General features: G+C 38.7%; 1 non-coding gene across 1 annotated transcript; it reads right to left on the bottom strand.

The window, feature by feature from the left end:
• Window positions 1-1,895: 1,895 nt before the first annotated feature.
• On the bottom strand, window positions 1,896-1,958 carry LOC118636810. Its single transcript, XR_004960787.1, has one exon. It is a non-coding gene; the product is annotated as a U7 small nuclear RNA (small nuclear RNA).
• Window positions 1,959-17,640: the final 15,682 nt, after the last annotated feature.

Below are 17,640 nucleotides of genomic sequence, written 5' to 3' on the forward strand. Positions count from 1 at the left end.
TGAGCAGCTTTCCCCTTAGTATTCAGTAAAGGGTGTGGTTCTTACACAGTAAAAATGATCATCTGTAGATAGTGCCACCCTTTATGCAGCTCAAGCTTTCTAGACTCTTCTCAGTGCTTTAGAGTGCAAGTGTAAGAGGCCCACTGAAAAAGCCTTCATGCACCTGGAGAACCACTGCTACCACAAACAAGGCATAACTTCATCCCAGATGGCAATATGTAACATTTGATAACTTAAACTTCAAAACAGCTCCTCTAAATTTTTATTTCATGACGTTAATTTTTTTTGAACGGTTCAAACCTAGCTTAGTTTTGTGAGAACCCCAAAGGATTTTGCTAGAAAAAAACAAACACTGAAGCAAACAAAAAACAGACACTACCATCTTGAAGCAACAGATGGCTGTGTGCCGAGTATTAAACTGGAAACTAATTATTCAAGTGCTGAAATGACATGAAGTCAAGTAAAATCTCAGATATCTCTCAAAGCAATATTTTTGCCAATATGTCTCTGAGAGCAAGGGAAACTCTGGTAAAGATAAATAAAACTACATCAAGCTAAAAAGCTCCTGAAGAGCAAAACCATCAACAAAATAAAAAGAGAACCCACTGTATGGAATAACATATAAATCTATGATACTGTTAATAAGGATTATTCCCAAAATATATAAAGAACTCAAACAACTCAACACCAGCAAGACAGACGATCCAATTAAAAAATGGGCAAAGGAACTGAATAGATGCTTCTCCAAAGAGGACATACAGATGTTCAGTAGACATGTAAAAAAATGTCCAAGGTCATTCATCATCAGAGAGATGCAAATAAAAACTACAATGAGACATCATATCTCACACCTGCCAGAATGGCTATTATCAATAAAAGTGCTGGTGAAGATGTGGCAAAAAGAGAACCCTTGTGCGCTGCTGGGGGGAATTTAGACCAGTGAAGCAACTGTAAAAAACAGTATGGAGTTTCCTCAAAAAAATTAAAAATGGAACTGCCTTTTGATCCAGCAACCCCACTTCTGGAACTATAGCCTAAGAATCCCTAAACACCAATGAGAAAGAAGATACACACCCTTATGTTTATAGCAGCACTATTTACAAAAGCCAAGATCTGGAAACAGCCCAAGTGCCCATCAGCAGATGAGTGGATAAGAAAGCTGTGTGACATTTACACACTGAAATACTATGTAGCTGTAGAAAAGAAGGAATGTTTACCCTTTGCGATAGCATGGATGGACCTGGAGAGTAATATGCTAAGTAAAATAAGCCAGTCAGAGAAAGAAAAATACCATATGATCTCACTAATATGAAGAATTCAATGAAACAAAATATACTGATGAACAAAATGTAAACAGAAGCATGGATACATGGAACAAACTGGCCAGTGTCTGAGGGGAGGGGATTGAGGGTGATTGGATAAAGAAGGTGAATGGATTATCTAAAGAACATATATGCATACCCTATGGACACAGACAATAGTTTGGTGAAAGACAAGGGAGGGGAAGGTGGGGGTTGGGGGAGGAGGGCAAAGCCAGGGGGTGGTACCTGCAATAATGTCAACATTAAAAATTTTAAATACAAAAAGTGAAGGGGATGTTGGTAGTGAGCCTGTATTAATCAGGCAAATCCCTGTTTCTTTTTCTTTTTCTTTTTTTTTATCAAGAGAAAAAGGGAGAGATAGAAATATCAGTGTGAGAGAGAAACATCAGTTGGTTGCTTCCTGCATGTCCCTTACTGGGGATTGAGCCTACAACCCAAGCATGTGTCCTGATCAGGAATTAAATTAGAACCTCTTAGTCCATGGGACTATGCTCAATACACTTAGCCAAACTGGCTGGGCACAAGCACCTTTTTCCTTTTTCTTTCTTTCTTTCTTTTTTTTTTTTTTTTTTTAGAGTCTTCCAGTGAAAACCTGAAGAACTACTAGACAAATTCAAAAAAAAGCTGTAAGCACTCAAATACCTTTTTTTAAAATTTAAACTTAGTTCCTCTTGTTCTCTTGGCAGAAAAGAGGGCAAGTGTTTAATCGTCCCTTGGGTAAAATATGTTTGTATGGATTTTGAGCTTATAATCAATGAATTTCAAGAAGGAGTTTGAGAATAAAATGGTGGTCAGGAAGGGAAAGAAAACTCAGATGACCTGAGTGGTAGGAGATTTCTGTGGAGCAAAGGGAAATAAAATCTGAGGTTATAATGTCGTATTTTCTTTTATAGAAGATTTATTTAAAAAAAAAAAACATGTTTGTATTGATTTTTTTAGAGAGAGAGAAAGGGAGAGATAAAACATCGATGTGAAGAAGAAATATCAATTGGTTGTCACTAGCATGGCCGCTAGTGGGGATCGAGCCCACAACCCACACCTGTGCCCTGACTGGGAATTTAACCCAGAACTCTCAGTCCATGGGACAATGCTCAATCTACTGAGCCACATTGGCCAGAATATAGAAGAGATCTTGAAATTGACCTGTAGATTATGGTAAATAAGTACAGGTTTGGGAGATTCAAAGATGATGGTAGATTAACTGAAAGATACACTGACGTTTTCTCAGGACCATACTGGAATTACAACTAAAATATAGAAAAATAATTCTGACTAACCAACTGAAGACTAGCTGGAGAGAATTCTTAAACCAAGAACCTAAAGAGGAAACTCCATTGTGACTGGTAGGAAATGCAGAGACACAAGAGGGCTGGCTGGGCTTCCACAGGCAGAAGCTGAAGTGCTGGAGGGATATCTCAACTGTGGGGAATTCCCCCTGAGAAGTCTGGGGTCTAAACCCCAATATGGGGTCCCCAGCCCAGAGTAACAGAACCAGTAAATGTGCCCACATAACATTTGGCTGTAAAAAGCACTGCAGTTTTTGTCTGGCAGGGAGAGATGGTTAGAAACACAGGCACATTCTTAAAGGGCGAATGCACTAAATTTTGTTTGCAGCCACTCACCTTTGTGTCCAGCAGAGGGAGATCAGGGTGGACTAAAGCTTCATGAGGAAAGTCTAGGGTTGGTGGCTCTGGGAAAAGAGCTAAAGGGACAGCTACCAGGATTCCTGTGATGAGTCATTTCCTCATACTGTAGAAGCCATCATTCTCAGGCAAATCTTGACCACCAATGCAGCTTTAGCCCAAAGAGGGGAGCAAAAGAACCTCAATTGGAAACCCTCTCACCCCACCCTATGGAGTTCACACCCTGCTGATGACTACAGAATGAGGCTCATTAAGTGACTGAGATTAGCAGTCAGCCTGCAGAAAGAAGTGGACTTCTGGGTGCTTTGAGTTTTTCCTGACCTACTCAAGGCCAGTCACAAATAGCATCTGGCATTGGCTTATACAAGAGACCCTCAGAGGAGGCCCAAAACCAATACACTCAGTGGACAGCTTCAGACAACAAAAGGGCAGGATCCAATAGCTTCACAACCGGTGTATCCATAGGGAGATCTTGGAAAACTACAAACCCTACTGAGACAAATTCTGCTTTGTGTGATAAACAACTGAACAGCAGCCTGCACGCTATGTTGGGGTTGAGCCTCACTGTCAGCTAGCCTGAGGGTTGATCCCATGCATAAATAGGCCAATAGCACTCAAGACTTGATTGAAAAAGGAGGGCTTACACAGTGTGCACAAAGGACATTATTAGAGCACTCAGGTCTGGTGATAAGAGAGACTGTGCCACAGGGTCCCATAGGTCACCTACCACATAAGGCTAACCTACCAAGACTGAAAGTCCTGGCAGATCTACATAATGCATAGAAGCAAACACAAACAGGTAGTCAAAATGGTGAGACAAAAAACAAACCTCAAATGAAAGAACAATAGAATTCATCAGAAAAGGTAAATAAAATGAAGATATAGAATTTATCAGACATAGAGTTCAGAGTAATGATTATAAGAAAACTTAACAGCATGAAAAAAATATACAAACTATAAAAAACAACTGGAAAATGAAGAATGACATAGCAGAAATAAAGAATACACTTGAAGGAATAAACGTCAGATTAGAAGAAGCTGAGGATCAGATCAGCAAATTAGAAGACAGGGTAGAAAAGTCTCTCAGATACAGAACCAAAATAAAGAAAACACTTAAAAAACAGAAGGGCAGTTTAAGGGAGCTGTGGGACAAGATGAAATGTAAAAATATTTGAATCATAAAAGTACCAAAAGGAGAAGAAATTGAGCAAGAATTAGAGCAACTGTTTAAAGAAAGTAGGGCAGGAAACTTCCCAACTCAGTGAAAGAAAAAGTCACAAAAGATCAGGAAGCACACAGATTGCCAAGGAAGAAGAACCCAAAGAGGCCATGCCAAGACACACCATAATTAAAATACCAAAAATTAAAGACAGAGACAGAATGTTAAAGGCAGCAAGAGAAAGCAATGTGTTACCTTAGAAGAAGCTCTCATAAGGCTTTCAGCTGATTTCTCAACAGAAACACTACAGGCCAGAAGAGAATGACATGAAGTATTCAAGGTAATGAAAATCAAGGCTCTGAAACCAAGACTACTCTACCAATGCCATCATTCAAAATAGTAGGTGAAATAAAGAGCTTCCCAAGAAAAAAGTGGGGTGGGGCTAAAGAAGTTTATTACCCCCACCTTACAACAAAAGACTCACATAGGTTGAAAGTGAAAGGATGGAAAAAAACCTTCCATGCAAACAAAAAGCAAAAAGTAAAAAATAATAATAAAAAAGCCGGAGTAATAATACTCATATCTGATAAAATACATTTCAAAATGAAGGCCATAACTAGAGAAAAAGAAGGCCACTACATAATATTGTAAAGATCTATCCAACAGGAAGATATAACCTTGATAAACACACATGCACCCAATATAGGAGCACCAAAAATCCTGTGGAAGACTCCAAAAGAAAAATTGATAGCAATACAATCATAGCAGGGGAATTCAACACCCCGCTGACATCACTGGATACATCATCTAGACAAAAAATTAGCAAGGAAACACAGACTCTAAATGAAGCACTTGACCAAATGGTTTTAATAGATATCTACAGAGAATTACACTCCCAAACTACAGAATTCACATTCTTCTCAAGTGCACATGGGACATTCTCAAAGATAGACCACATGTTAGGACACAAACTAAGTCTCCACAAGTCCAAGAAGATGGAAATCATATCAAGCATCTTCTCAGATCACAATGGCATGAAACTAGAAATCAATTGCAACAAGAACATGCAAAGACATTTGAATAATTGGAAGCTAAATAGCATGTTATTAAACAACGAATGGGTTAACGAGGAGATCAAGGAAGAAATAAAAAACTTCCTGGAAACCAATGAAAATGAACACACAACAACACAAAATCTATGGGATGCAGCGAAAGCAGTTCTGAGAGGGAAGTTCATAGCACTACAGGCCTACCTCAAGAAGCAAGAAAAATGTCAAACAGAATATCTAACCTTACAACTTAAAGACCTAGAGAGCAAACAAAAAGAAAACCCCAGAGCAAGTAGAAGGAAGAAAATAGTAATGAGCAGAGCAGAAATAAAAGACATAGACTCCAAGGAAAAAAAAAAAAAGATTTCAAAGGATCAATGAAACAAAGAGCTGGTTTTTTGAAAAGATAAACAAGATTGACGGACACTTAGCTAGACTCACCAAGAAACAAAGAGATAGAACCCAGATACACAAAATCAGAAATGAAAGAGGAGAAGTAACAAATGACACAGAAATACAAAAGATCATTAACAACTACTATGAACAATTATATGGCAACAAATTTGACAATCTAACAGAAATGGACAAATTTCTAGAAACACATAGTCTCTCAAAACTGGACCAGAAAGAAATAAAACACTTGAACAAACAAATAACAACTAAGAAAATTGGAGATATAATCAAGATTCTCCCAGCAAACAAAAGCTCAGGACCAGAGGCCTTCACAAGGGAGTTTTACCGAACATTCAAAGAAGAACTAACACCCATTCTCCTCAAAGCATTTCAAAAAATTCAAGAAGAAGGACGTCTTCCAAACTCATTTTATGAAGCCAGCATAATTCTAATTCCAAAACCAGTAAAAGTCATTACTAAGAAAAAAACTACAGGCCAATATTCCTGATGAACATAGATGCCAAAATTCTGAACAAAATACTAGCAAATCGGATCCAGCAATACATCAAAAAAAATATTCACCATGACCAAGTGGGATTCATCCCAGGGATGCAATGCTAGTATAATATTCACAAATCAATAAATGTGATACACCACATAAACAAAATGAAGAATAAAAACCATATTATCATATCAATAGATGCCGAAAAAGCCTTCAACAAAATCTAGCATATATTTCTGATAAAAACGCTCAGCAATGTGGGAAAAGAGGGATCATATATCGACATAATAAAGGCCATATATGAAAGACCTACAGCCAATATCATACTCAATGGGCAAAAACTAAAATCATTTTCCTTAAGAACAGGAACAAGACAAGCATGCCCACTCTCACCACTTTTATTAAACATAGTACTGGAAGTCTTAGCCACAGCATACATACAGGAAGAAAAAATAAAAGGTATCCAAATTGGAAAGGAAGAAATGAAACTGTCATTATTTGCAGATGACATGATATTATACGTAGAAAACCCTAAAGACTCCATCAAAAATTTACTAGACTTAATAAATGAGTTTAGCAATGTAGCAGGATACAAAAGTAACATCAAGAAGTTAATGACATTCTTATAGACCAATGATGAACTCACAGAAAGAGAAACTAAGAAAACAATCTCATTTATCATTTCGGCAAAAAAAAAAAAAAAAAAAAAAAAAAATTAAGATACCTAGGAATAAACTTAACAAAAGAAAGATAGGATCATTCACAGAAAACTACAGGTAATTGCAAAAAAAAAAAAAAAAAATAGAGGAAGATACAAAAAAAGTGGAAGCACATACCTTGTTCATGGATTGGAAGAATTAACATCATTAAAATGTCCATACTACCCAAAGCAATATATAGATTCAATGCAATCCCTATCAAAATACCAACGACATACTCCACAGAACTAAAACAAATACTTCAAAAGTTCACATAGAACCAAAAAAACAAACAAACAAAAAACCTTGAATAGCCACAGCAATCTTGAAAAAGAAGAACAAAGTTGGAGGGATCACATTACTAGCTTTCAGGATATACTACAAAACTATTGTACTCAAAACAGCCTGGTACTGGCACAAGAACAGGCATAGAGACCAGTGGAAAAGAATGGAGATCCAAGAAATGGACCCAAGGCAATATGCTCAATTAATATTTGACAAAGGGGGCAACATAATACAGTGGAGTAAAGACAGCCTCTTAATAAATGGTGTTGGGAAAATTGGACAGCTACATGCAAAAAAAAAAGAAAAAAGAAAATAGACCATCATCTCACACCATACACAAGAATAAACTCAAAATGGATAAAAGATTTAAATGTGATTCATGAATCCATAAAAATCCTAGAAGAACATGTAGGCAACAAAATTTCAGACATCATACGTAGCAGAATTTTCACTGATACATCCCCTAAGGCAACAGAACCAAAGGAGAAAATGAACACATAGGACTACATCAAATTTAAAAGCTTCTGCACCACAATAGATACAATCATCAAAATGAAAAGGCAACCCACTGTATGGGAGAGCATAATTGCCAATGATATATCAGATAAGGGGTTAATTTCCAATACATATAGAGTGCTCATACAACTCAACAACAACAAAAAACAAAGAACCCAATTTAAAAATGCGCAGAGGAACTAAATAGACACCTCTCCAAACAGAAAATACAAATGGCTAAGAGACATATGGAGAAATGTTCAACATCACTAATCATCAGAGAGGTGCAAATTAAAACAACAATGAGGTATTACCTCACACCTGTCAGAATGGCCACCATCAACAAATCATCAAACAACAAGTGTTGGTGAGGGTGTGGAGAAAAGGCAACTCTAGTACACTGCTGGTAGGAATGCAGACTGGTGCAGCCACTATGGAAAACAATATGGTGTTACCTCAAAAAATTAAAATCGAACTTCCATTTGACCCAGTGATCCCACTTCTAGAAATATACCCTAAGAAGCCTGAAACACCAATCAGAAAGAAGATATGTACCCCCATGTATGTAGCAGCACTATTTACAATAGCTAAGATCTGGAAACAGCCCAAATGTCCATCAGTAGATGAAAATGGATAAAAAAGCCGTGGTACATATATACAATGGAGTACTATGCAGCTGTAAGTAAGAAAGATCTCTTATCCTTTGAGATGACATGGAGGTACCTGGAAAGTATTATCCTAAGCAAAACAAGCCAAACAGAGAAAGACAAGTATTATATGATTTCACTTATTTGTGGAATATAATGACCATAAACCTCTGAGAAATGGGGTAGTCCCAGAGACCTGCAAGTGGGGTACAGACTGACAATCCCCAGAAGAGGGATTGGTAGGGGAAAGATTATCCACAAAACTTATATGCATGTATGCATGAACAATGGACATGGACAACAAAGCTTGGGTCAGGGTGGGGAGGGAGGGAGAGAGGGAAGTTCAGTGGGGGGAAAAAGGAGAAACATCTGTAACAAAAATGAATGTATTAAATAAACAAAAAAGAAGTTCATTACCACCGACAAGCATATGAAGACCTGTTAAATGGACTGGCATAATAATAAGAATAAATATACAGAGAGAAACCTAAGCATAAAGAATAAAAATGGTACTGGTTGGATTGGCTCAGAAGACTGAATATCATTTCATGTACCAAGAGGTTTTGGTTAGATTCCTGGTCAGGGCACATGCCCAGGTTGCAGGCTTGATTCACAGGATACACAGTAGGGGCTGTACAGGAAGCAGCTGATTGATGTTTCTCTCTCACATAAATGTTTCTATCATTCTCTCCCTTCACTCCTTATAAAAATCAATAAAAGCATATTTTAAAAAGAATAAAAATGGCAAAAAAATAAGTACTTATCAATAATAATGTTAAGTATAAATGGATTAAATGTTTCAATCAAAGGACAGGGTACCTGAATGGATAAGAAAACATAACCCATACATATGCTATCTACAAAAGACCTACCTCAGACCCCAAGACTCACACAGGATGAATGTAGAGGGATGACAAATAATTTTTCATGCAAATAGACACTTAAAAAACCAAGAGTAGCAATACTCATATCTGATAAAAATTACTTCAAACTAAAATCCATAACAATAGACAGAGAATGTCACTACATAATAACAAAAGCATCAATCTAAGAAGAGGATATAAGGTATAGATTATGAAGATTGCAGTGGGCAGGACGGGAGGGAGGGTGAGTGTGTGAGAGAGTGAACTAGTGTGTGAGAGAGTGTGAGTGGATGTTTAGGTAGACGGACAAATCGAAGCAGTGCAGAGCCACAGAGCAGAAGGTTCCTCTGCTGTTGACAGGAGCAGCCAGCTACTGTGGTAAGCAGCACTTCAGGGCACTTCTCCCTGCACCTCAAGGAGGTCCCACCATTTTGGAAGATCCCAGGTCTTCCCTGAGACAAGGCAGTGAAGCTGCTAGAGCCCAGTAACCTGAGCCCACCAGCACACCTGGCATGATTGGAGCAGTGGAAACTCTGTGTCAACACAGACCTGTGCACAGTAGTGGAGCTCCTAAGGTTCCAGTCGCAGAAGTCTCATACAGCCTGGAGCTCAGCACCATACCTGACAGGAGCAACCCAATCTGAGTCAAGATATACCCCCAGCAACAGAGGCTGGGGAGCAGACATCCATCCCCAGGCAACAAAAACACAGACCAGCAGCTGAGACCCATCTCCCAAAACTACAACAAAAGCTGAGCAGGAGTTGAGACCCATGGGGCAGCAGCACTCCACAGCTGGGGGACCTGGGGCTCCACAGAGGCCTGTGTGGTCCAGTAGCTCACAAGTGCAGTGTGAAGCCAGAATCCCAGAGAGACCAATGCAATCCAGCTGCCCGCCAGCGGGACCTGCAGGGTGCAGGGGTACCAGAGAGGTCTGTGAGACCCAGCAAGGACTGTGAGATCTAGTTACCTCCAGGACCTGCAGGGTGCGGCAACACCAGAGAGGCCTGTGCTACTCAGTAGTGACTGTATGATCTAGTTACTCTCGTGAACTGTGGGGTGCTGCAGCACCAGGGAGGCCTGTGTGACCTAGCAGGGACTGTGCAACCTAGATACCCACTGAGCCTGTGAGGTGCTGAAACACCAGAGAGTCCTGTGTGACCCAGCAGGAACTGTTCCATCCAGTTACCCCTGGGACCTGCAGAGTCCTGAAGCACCAGAGAGGCTTGTGCAACGCAGCAGCCCATAACATAGGCATAAAGGCCAGTCCCCACAGTGATTTTGTGCTCCAATTACCCTCATGGTCTGCAGGGTGCTGGGGCACCAGGAAGGCTTGTGCGACACAGCTGAACAAAAGATAGGCATAGAGGATGTGAGAAATGGAGGCAAAGTGAATAGAAGCTATGGAATCTCCCAGAATCAGACGGGAATTACGACTAAAATAAAGACAAATCCTTGGAAAAAAAGCAACAAAAAAGCAGCAGGGCAAGACTATATACCCAGGGACACTGGTAGGATTTGCGTAGGCATGGGATGGTGTTGGCTGGGAGCCCAGGGACTGCAGAAAACTTAGCTGTGAGCAGCCCCCTTGGGGAATAAAGACCAAGCCCACTCCATGGCACAGAGAACCTGGACAGAGTGCTAAAATAGCCATAGCCACTCCCCTGGGGGCTATGGCAGAGGGAGGGCAGACTGAGCTGGAACTCTGTGCGAAGACCCATAATTTGGAGGGCACTCAAAGTATTTGCTAAGTTGCAACCACAAAGGACAGTGGCCAGTGTGTTTCGTCCCAGAGCTGTGGGAAAAAGCAGCAACCTCCTCTGCCAGTCAGAGACTCAGCCTTTTCCAGGTGAGGCAAAGAAATGCAAATTGAGGCTATTTGACAACGAGCAGCTTTCCCACGCTCTGGAAATCCTCTTATGCAGAACACCAGGGCTACATTCAAAGGCAATGAGTAACTGAGACTGCTAGCCAGAAGGAAACAGCTAGAGGATAAATGAAGCTTTCCTGGGCTTGTAAATCTACCCAGGAAAGTAAGACTTGACAGTGGTATTTAACATGGGCCCACCCAGGCTCATCCAAACACAGTAGAGAGAGCTACAAACAGCAGAATACCAACACCCACAGGGAAAAATTGGCAGGCTTCAAAACCCACTGAGATAGCCAGAATGGTGAAACAAAGAAACAAAACTCAAATAAAAGTACAAGAGAACACTACAGAAGATGAGATAAATGAAATTCAGCTAAGGAAATTATCAGAGGTAGAGTTCAGAGTCATGATCTGGAGGAACCTACAACATGAGTAAGGACATCAGCACCATGAGTAAAGATATAGAAACATTAAAAACTAACTAAGTGGAAATAAAGAATGACATAGCAGAAATTAAGAACACATTGGAAGGAATAACCAGCAGAGGAAGCTGAGGACGGGATCAGTGAATTAGAAGACCGGGTAGAAAAAAAATCAACCAATCAGAAAACCAAAAGGAAAAAAACAATTGAAAAACAGGAAGACAGTTTAAGAGAACTGTAAGACAACTGGAAACGTAATGACATTCACATCATAGGAGACCCAAAAGAGGAAGAAAATGCGCAAGGGTTATAGAATATATTTGAAGAAATACTGACAGAAAACTTTCCTAACTTGGTGAAGGAAGAAGGCATTCAAGTTCAAGTAGCACAGACAAGAAATATAAAAATGGCGGTGGAATGAATAGAAGCTACACAGACCACCTCACAGGAATAAACTGGAATTACAATGAAAATAAAGACAAATCATCAGGAAAAAACAGAAAAGCAGTTTGGAGGACCATATACCCAGGAACGCTGACTCAAACCTTGTAGGTTTCTGGAGGTGTGAGAGGGCAACTGGAAGCCCAGAGACTGCAGTGACTTTAGTTGTGAGCAGCACCCTCATGTTAAACTCCCAAGGGGCTCCACAGTGCAGAGCCAAGACAGAGGCTAAAATAGTCACAGCCACTTACCTTGGGTTCTGGCAGAGGGAGGGCAGAGTGGACTGGAACTGTGTGGAAACACTTGGGAATTGGAGGGCACTCAGCTTTTGCTGAGTTGTGGCCACGCAGAACTGTGGTCATCTTACTTTTTCCCAGAGCTCTGGGGAGAGGTGGCAGCCCATCCCTCGGAGATTAAATACCACCTAGTGGACATTGAAATGTAAATTGAGGCCCATTAACAACCAGCATCTGACCCACCCTCTGGAAATCCACTTATGCTAAACACCTGAGCAAGTTTTTCACTAAACTGAGAAGCCAAGGCTCATCACATAACTGCTACTGATAGCTTCCAGGAAAAAAGCAGGAGGATAACTGTACCATTCCTGGTCTAGTAACTCTAACCAGTAAAGTGGGGCTTGACAGTGGGGCTTAACATGGGTCCTCCCTGGCTCATCCAAAACCAGGAGATGAAGCCACAAACAGCAGAACACCAACACCCACAGGAAAAATTTGGAAAGCTCCAAAGCCCACTGTGACAGTGAAAATGGTGAAACACAGAAACAAAAGCCAAATGAAAGAAAAAGAGACCTCTACCAAAGATTAGATAAATGGGGTGCACTTAAGCAAGTTAGCAGAACTAGAATTCAGAGCTATGATCTGGAGGAAGCTCAAGAGCATGTGTAAGGACATGAGCACCATGAGTAAAGACATAGAAATATTGAAAATCAACCAGTTGGAAATAAGAAACTACCAAGAAGAAATGAAGAATGGCATATCAGAAACAAAGAACACATTGGAATGTGTAAATAGCAGAGTAGAGGAAGCTGAAGACTGGATCAGTAAATTAGAAGACAGGGTAGAAAAAATCAACTTATCAGAAAACCAAAAGGAAAAAACAATTAAAAAACAGGAAGGCAGCTTAAGAGAACTGTAGGACAACTGGAAACATAATAATTTTCACATCATAGGAGTGCCCGAAGAAGAAGAGAATGAGCAAGGGTTAGAGAATATATTTGAAGAAATAGTGACAGAAAATTTCCCTAATTTGGTGAAGGAAGAAGGCATTCAAGTTCAAGAAGCACAGAGAACCCCAAGTAAAGAACCCAAATAGGCCCACACCAAGACACATAGTAGTCAAAATGCCAAAAATTAAAGACAAAGAGAGAATCCAAAAAGCAGCAAGAGATAAGCAACATGTGACCTACAAAGGAAACCCCATAAGGCTCTCAGCTGACTTCTCAACAGAAACATTAGAGTCCAGAAGAAAATGGCATGAGGTAATCAAGGTCATGAAATACAAGGATCTAAATCCAAGACTACTCTACCGAGCAAGGCTATCATTCAAAATAGAAGGTCAAATAAAAACCTTTCCAGACCAAAAAAAAAAAGGCTAATAGAATGCATTAGCACCAATAGAACACTGCAAGAAATGTTAAAAGGACTGTGATAATTAGCAGGAGAAATAGGAAGAAAAATATAACCACACTAAAATAAAAAAAAGGCAATAAATAAGTACATATAAATAATCACCTTAAATGTAAATGGATTGAATGCTCCTATAAAAAGACACAGAGTAGCTGATTGGATAAGAAAGTATGAGTCATCTATATGTTGTTCACAAGAGACCCACATCACAACAAAAGACTCACATAAGTTGAAAGTGAAGGGATGAAAAAAAATATTCTAAGTAAACGGAAAGAAAAAACAGCTGGGGTAGCAATACTCATATCTGATAAAATAGATTTCAAAATGAAGACCATAACTAGAGACAAAGAAGGCCACTACATAATACTGTAAAGATTACCCCACAGAAGATATAACCTTGATAAACATATATGCACCCAATATAATAGGACCAAAATACATTAAAAATCCTCTGGAAGACTTTAAAGGAGAACTCGATAGCAATACAATCATAGCAAGGGACTTCAACACCCCACTGACATCACTGGATAGATCCTCTAGAAAAAAATTGAGCAAGAAAACACACACTCTAAATGAAGCACTAGACCAAATGGTTTTAAGAGATATACCCCAAAACTACAGAATTTACTTTCTTCTGAAGTGCACATGGGACATTCTCAAAGATAGACCACAAGTTAGGACACAAACTAAGTCTCCACAAGTTCAAAAAAATTAAAATCATATCAAGCATCTTCTCAGATCACAATAACATGAAACTAAAAATCAATTGCAACAAGAACATGCAAAGACATTTGAACAGATGGAGGCTAAATAGCATGTTATTAAACCATGAATGGGTCATTGAGGACATCAAGGAAGAAATTAAAAACTTCCTGGAATCCAATGAAAATGAACACACAACAAAAAACCTATGGAATACAGCGAAAGCAGTTCTGGCAGGGAAGTTCATAACACTACAGGTCTACCTCAAGAATCAAGAAAAATCTCTACTAGATGCTCTAACCTCACAACTTAAAGAACTAGAAAGAAAACAAAAAGAAAACCCCAGAGTAAATAGAAGGAAGGAAATAGTAAAGATCAGAGCAGAAATAAATGACATAGAGACCAAAAAAACAACTCAAAGGATTATTAAAACAGAGCTGTTTTTTCAAAAAGATAAACAAGATTGATGGACACTTAGCTAGTCTCACCAAGAAACAAAGAAAGAGAACCCAAATACACAAAATCAGAAATAAGAGGCGAAGTAACAACTGATACCACAGAAATACAGATTGTTAACTACTATGAAAAATTATATGGCAACAAATTCAGCAATCTAACAGAAATGGACAAATTTCTAGAAACACATAGTCTCCCAAAACTGGACCAGGAAGAGATAGAAAAATTGAACAGACAAATAACAACAAAGGAAATTGAAGAGGTAATCAAGATTCTCCCAGCAAAAAAAGGCCCAGGCCCGGATGGCTTCACAAGGGAGTTTTACCGAACATTCAAAAAAGAACTAACACCTTTTCTCCTCAAACTATTTCAAAAAATTCAAGAAGAAGGAAGACTTCCAAACTTGTTTTCTGAAGACAGCATAATTCTAATTCCAAAACCGGAAAAAGACATTACAAAGAAAGAAAACTCCAGGCCAATATCCCTGATGAACATTAACGCCACGATCCTGAACAAAATACTAGCAAATCACATCCAGCAACACATCAAAAAAATTATTCACCATGACCAGGTGGGATTTATCCCAGGGAAGCAAGGCTTGTACAATATTCACAAATCAATACATGTGATACACCACATAAACAAAATGAAAGCTAAAAATCATATATGATCATAGCAATAGACGCTGAAAAAGCACTCAACAACATCCACCACCCATTTCTGATAAAAACACTCAGCAACCTGGGTATAGAGTTATCATATCTCAACATAATAAAGGCCATATATGAAAGACCTACAGTCAACATCATACTCAATGGGCAAAAATTATAAGCATTCTCCTTAAGAACAGGAACAAGACAAGGATGCCCACTTTCTCCACTCATATTTAACATAGTACTGGAAGTGTTAGGCACAGAAATCAGACAGAAAAAAATAATGAATATAATCAAATCTGGAAAGGAGGGAGTGAAATTGCCTTATTCACAGATGACAAGATACTATACATAAAAAGCCCCAAAGATTCCATCAAAAATTTACTAGCCTTAATAAATGAATTTGGCAAAGTAGCAGGATATAAAATTAACATCAATAAATCGATGATATTCTTATACACCAATGATAAACTCACAGAAAGAGAAACTAAACAAACAATCCCATTTACCATCACAGCAGAAAAATTAAGATACCTAGGGATAAATTTTACCAATGAAATAAAGAATGTATTCACAGTAAACTACAGGACATTAAAAAAATAAAGAGAAGAAGATATAAAAAAGTGGAAGCACATACCTTGCTCATGGATTGGAAGAGTTAACATCATTAAAATGGCCATACTACCCAAAGCAATCTATAGATTTAATGCAATCCCCATCAAAATATCAACGACATACTTCATAGAACTAGAACAAATACTTCCAAAGTTCATATGGAACTAATAATGACCAAGATTAGCCACAGCAATCTTGAAAAAGCAGAAAAAAGTTGGAGGGATCACATTACCAGAATTCAGATTATACTACAAAGCCACTGTAATCAAAACAGCCTGGTACTGGCACAAGAACAGAGACCAGTGGAACATAACAGAGAACCCGGAAATGGACCAAAGGCAATACGCTCAATTAATATTTGACAAAGGGGTCAAGATCATACAGTGGAGTAAAGACCGTTTCTTTAATAAATGGTGTTGGGAAAATTGAACAGCTACATGCCAAAAAATGAAACTAGACCATCATCTTACACCATACACAAGAATATACTCAAGATGGATAAAAGACCTAAATGTGACTCATGAATCTATAATAATCCTAGAAGAAACTGTAGGTAACAAAATTTCAGACATCATACACTGCAGAATTTTCACTGATACATCAACTAAGGCAACAGAAACAAAGGAGAAAATGAACACATGGAACTACATCAAACTCAAAAACTTCTGCACAGCAAAAGATACAATCATCAAAATGAAAAGGCAACCCACTGTATGGGAGAGCATAATTGCCAATGATATATCAGATAAGGGGTTAATTTCCAATACATATAGAGTGCTCATACTCCTCAACAAAATGAAAACAAAGAATCCAATTAAAAAATGGGCAGAGGAACTAATAGACACTTCTCCAAACAGGACATATGAATGGCTAAGATACGGATATAGAATTGTTCAACATCACTACTTATCAGAGAGAGACAAATTAAAACAACAATGAGGTATCACTTGACACCTGTCAGAATGGCAGCTATCAACAAACCATCAAACAACACGTATTGGTGAGAGTGTGGAGAAAAAAGAACTCTAGTACACTGCTGGTGGAAATGCAGACTGGTGCAGCCATTATGGAAAACAATATAATGTTACCTCAAAAAATTAAGAATTGAACTTCTATTTGACCCAGTGATCCCACTTCCAGGAATATACCCTAAGAAGCCTGAAACTCCAAACAGAAAGAATATATGTATCCCCATGTTCATAGCAGCAGTATTTACAGTTGCTAAGATCTGGAAATAGCCCAAATATTTATCAGTAGATGAATGGATAAAAAAGCAGTGGTACATATACACAATGGAGTACTATGCAGCTGTAAGAAAAAATAATCTCTTATCCTTTGTGACGACATGGAGGGACCTGAAAAGTATTATCCTAAGCGAAACAAGCCAAGCAGAGAAACACAAGTATCATATGATTTCATTTATTTGTGGAATATAATGAACATAACAGTCTGAGAAATGGGGTAGTCCCAGAGATGTGCAAGTGTGGTAAAACTGACAATCCCCAGAGGATGGTGTTGTGAGGGAGAGATAAGCCACAGAACTTATATGCATTTATGCATGAACAATGGAAATTGACAACAAAGTTGGGGACAGGGCCGGGTTAGGGGAGTGGGGAATCAGTGGCTGAAAAAGGAGAAACACGTGTAACAAAAATAAATTAATTAAATAATAAAAAAAGAAGAGGTTATAACACTGGTTGACATATATGCACCCAATATTGGAGCACCTAAATATATTTTTAAATACCCTTGGAGAACTTCAAGGGAGAGATAGACTACAA

Source organism: Molossus molossus, unplaced genomic scaffold, assembly GCF_014108415.1.
Source record: "Molossus molossus isolate mMolMol1 unplaced genomic scaffold, mMolMol1.p scaffold_m16_p_2, whole genome shotgun sequence".
NCBI lineage: Eukaryota > Metazoa > Chordata > Mammalia > Chiroptera > Molossidae > Molossus > Molossus molossus.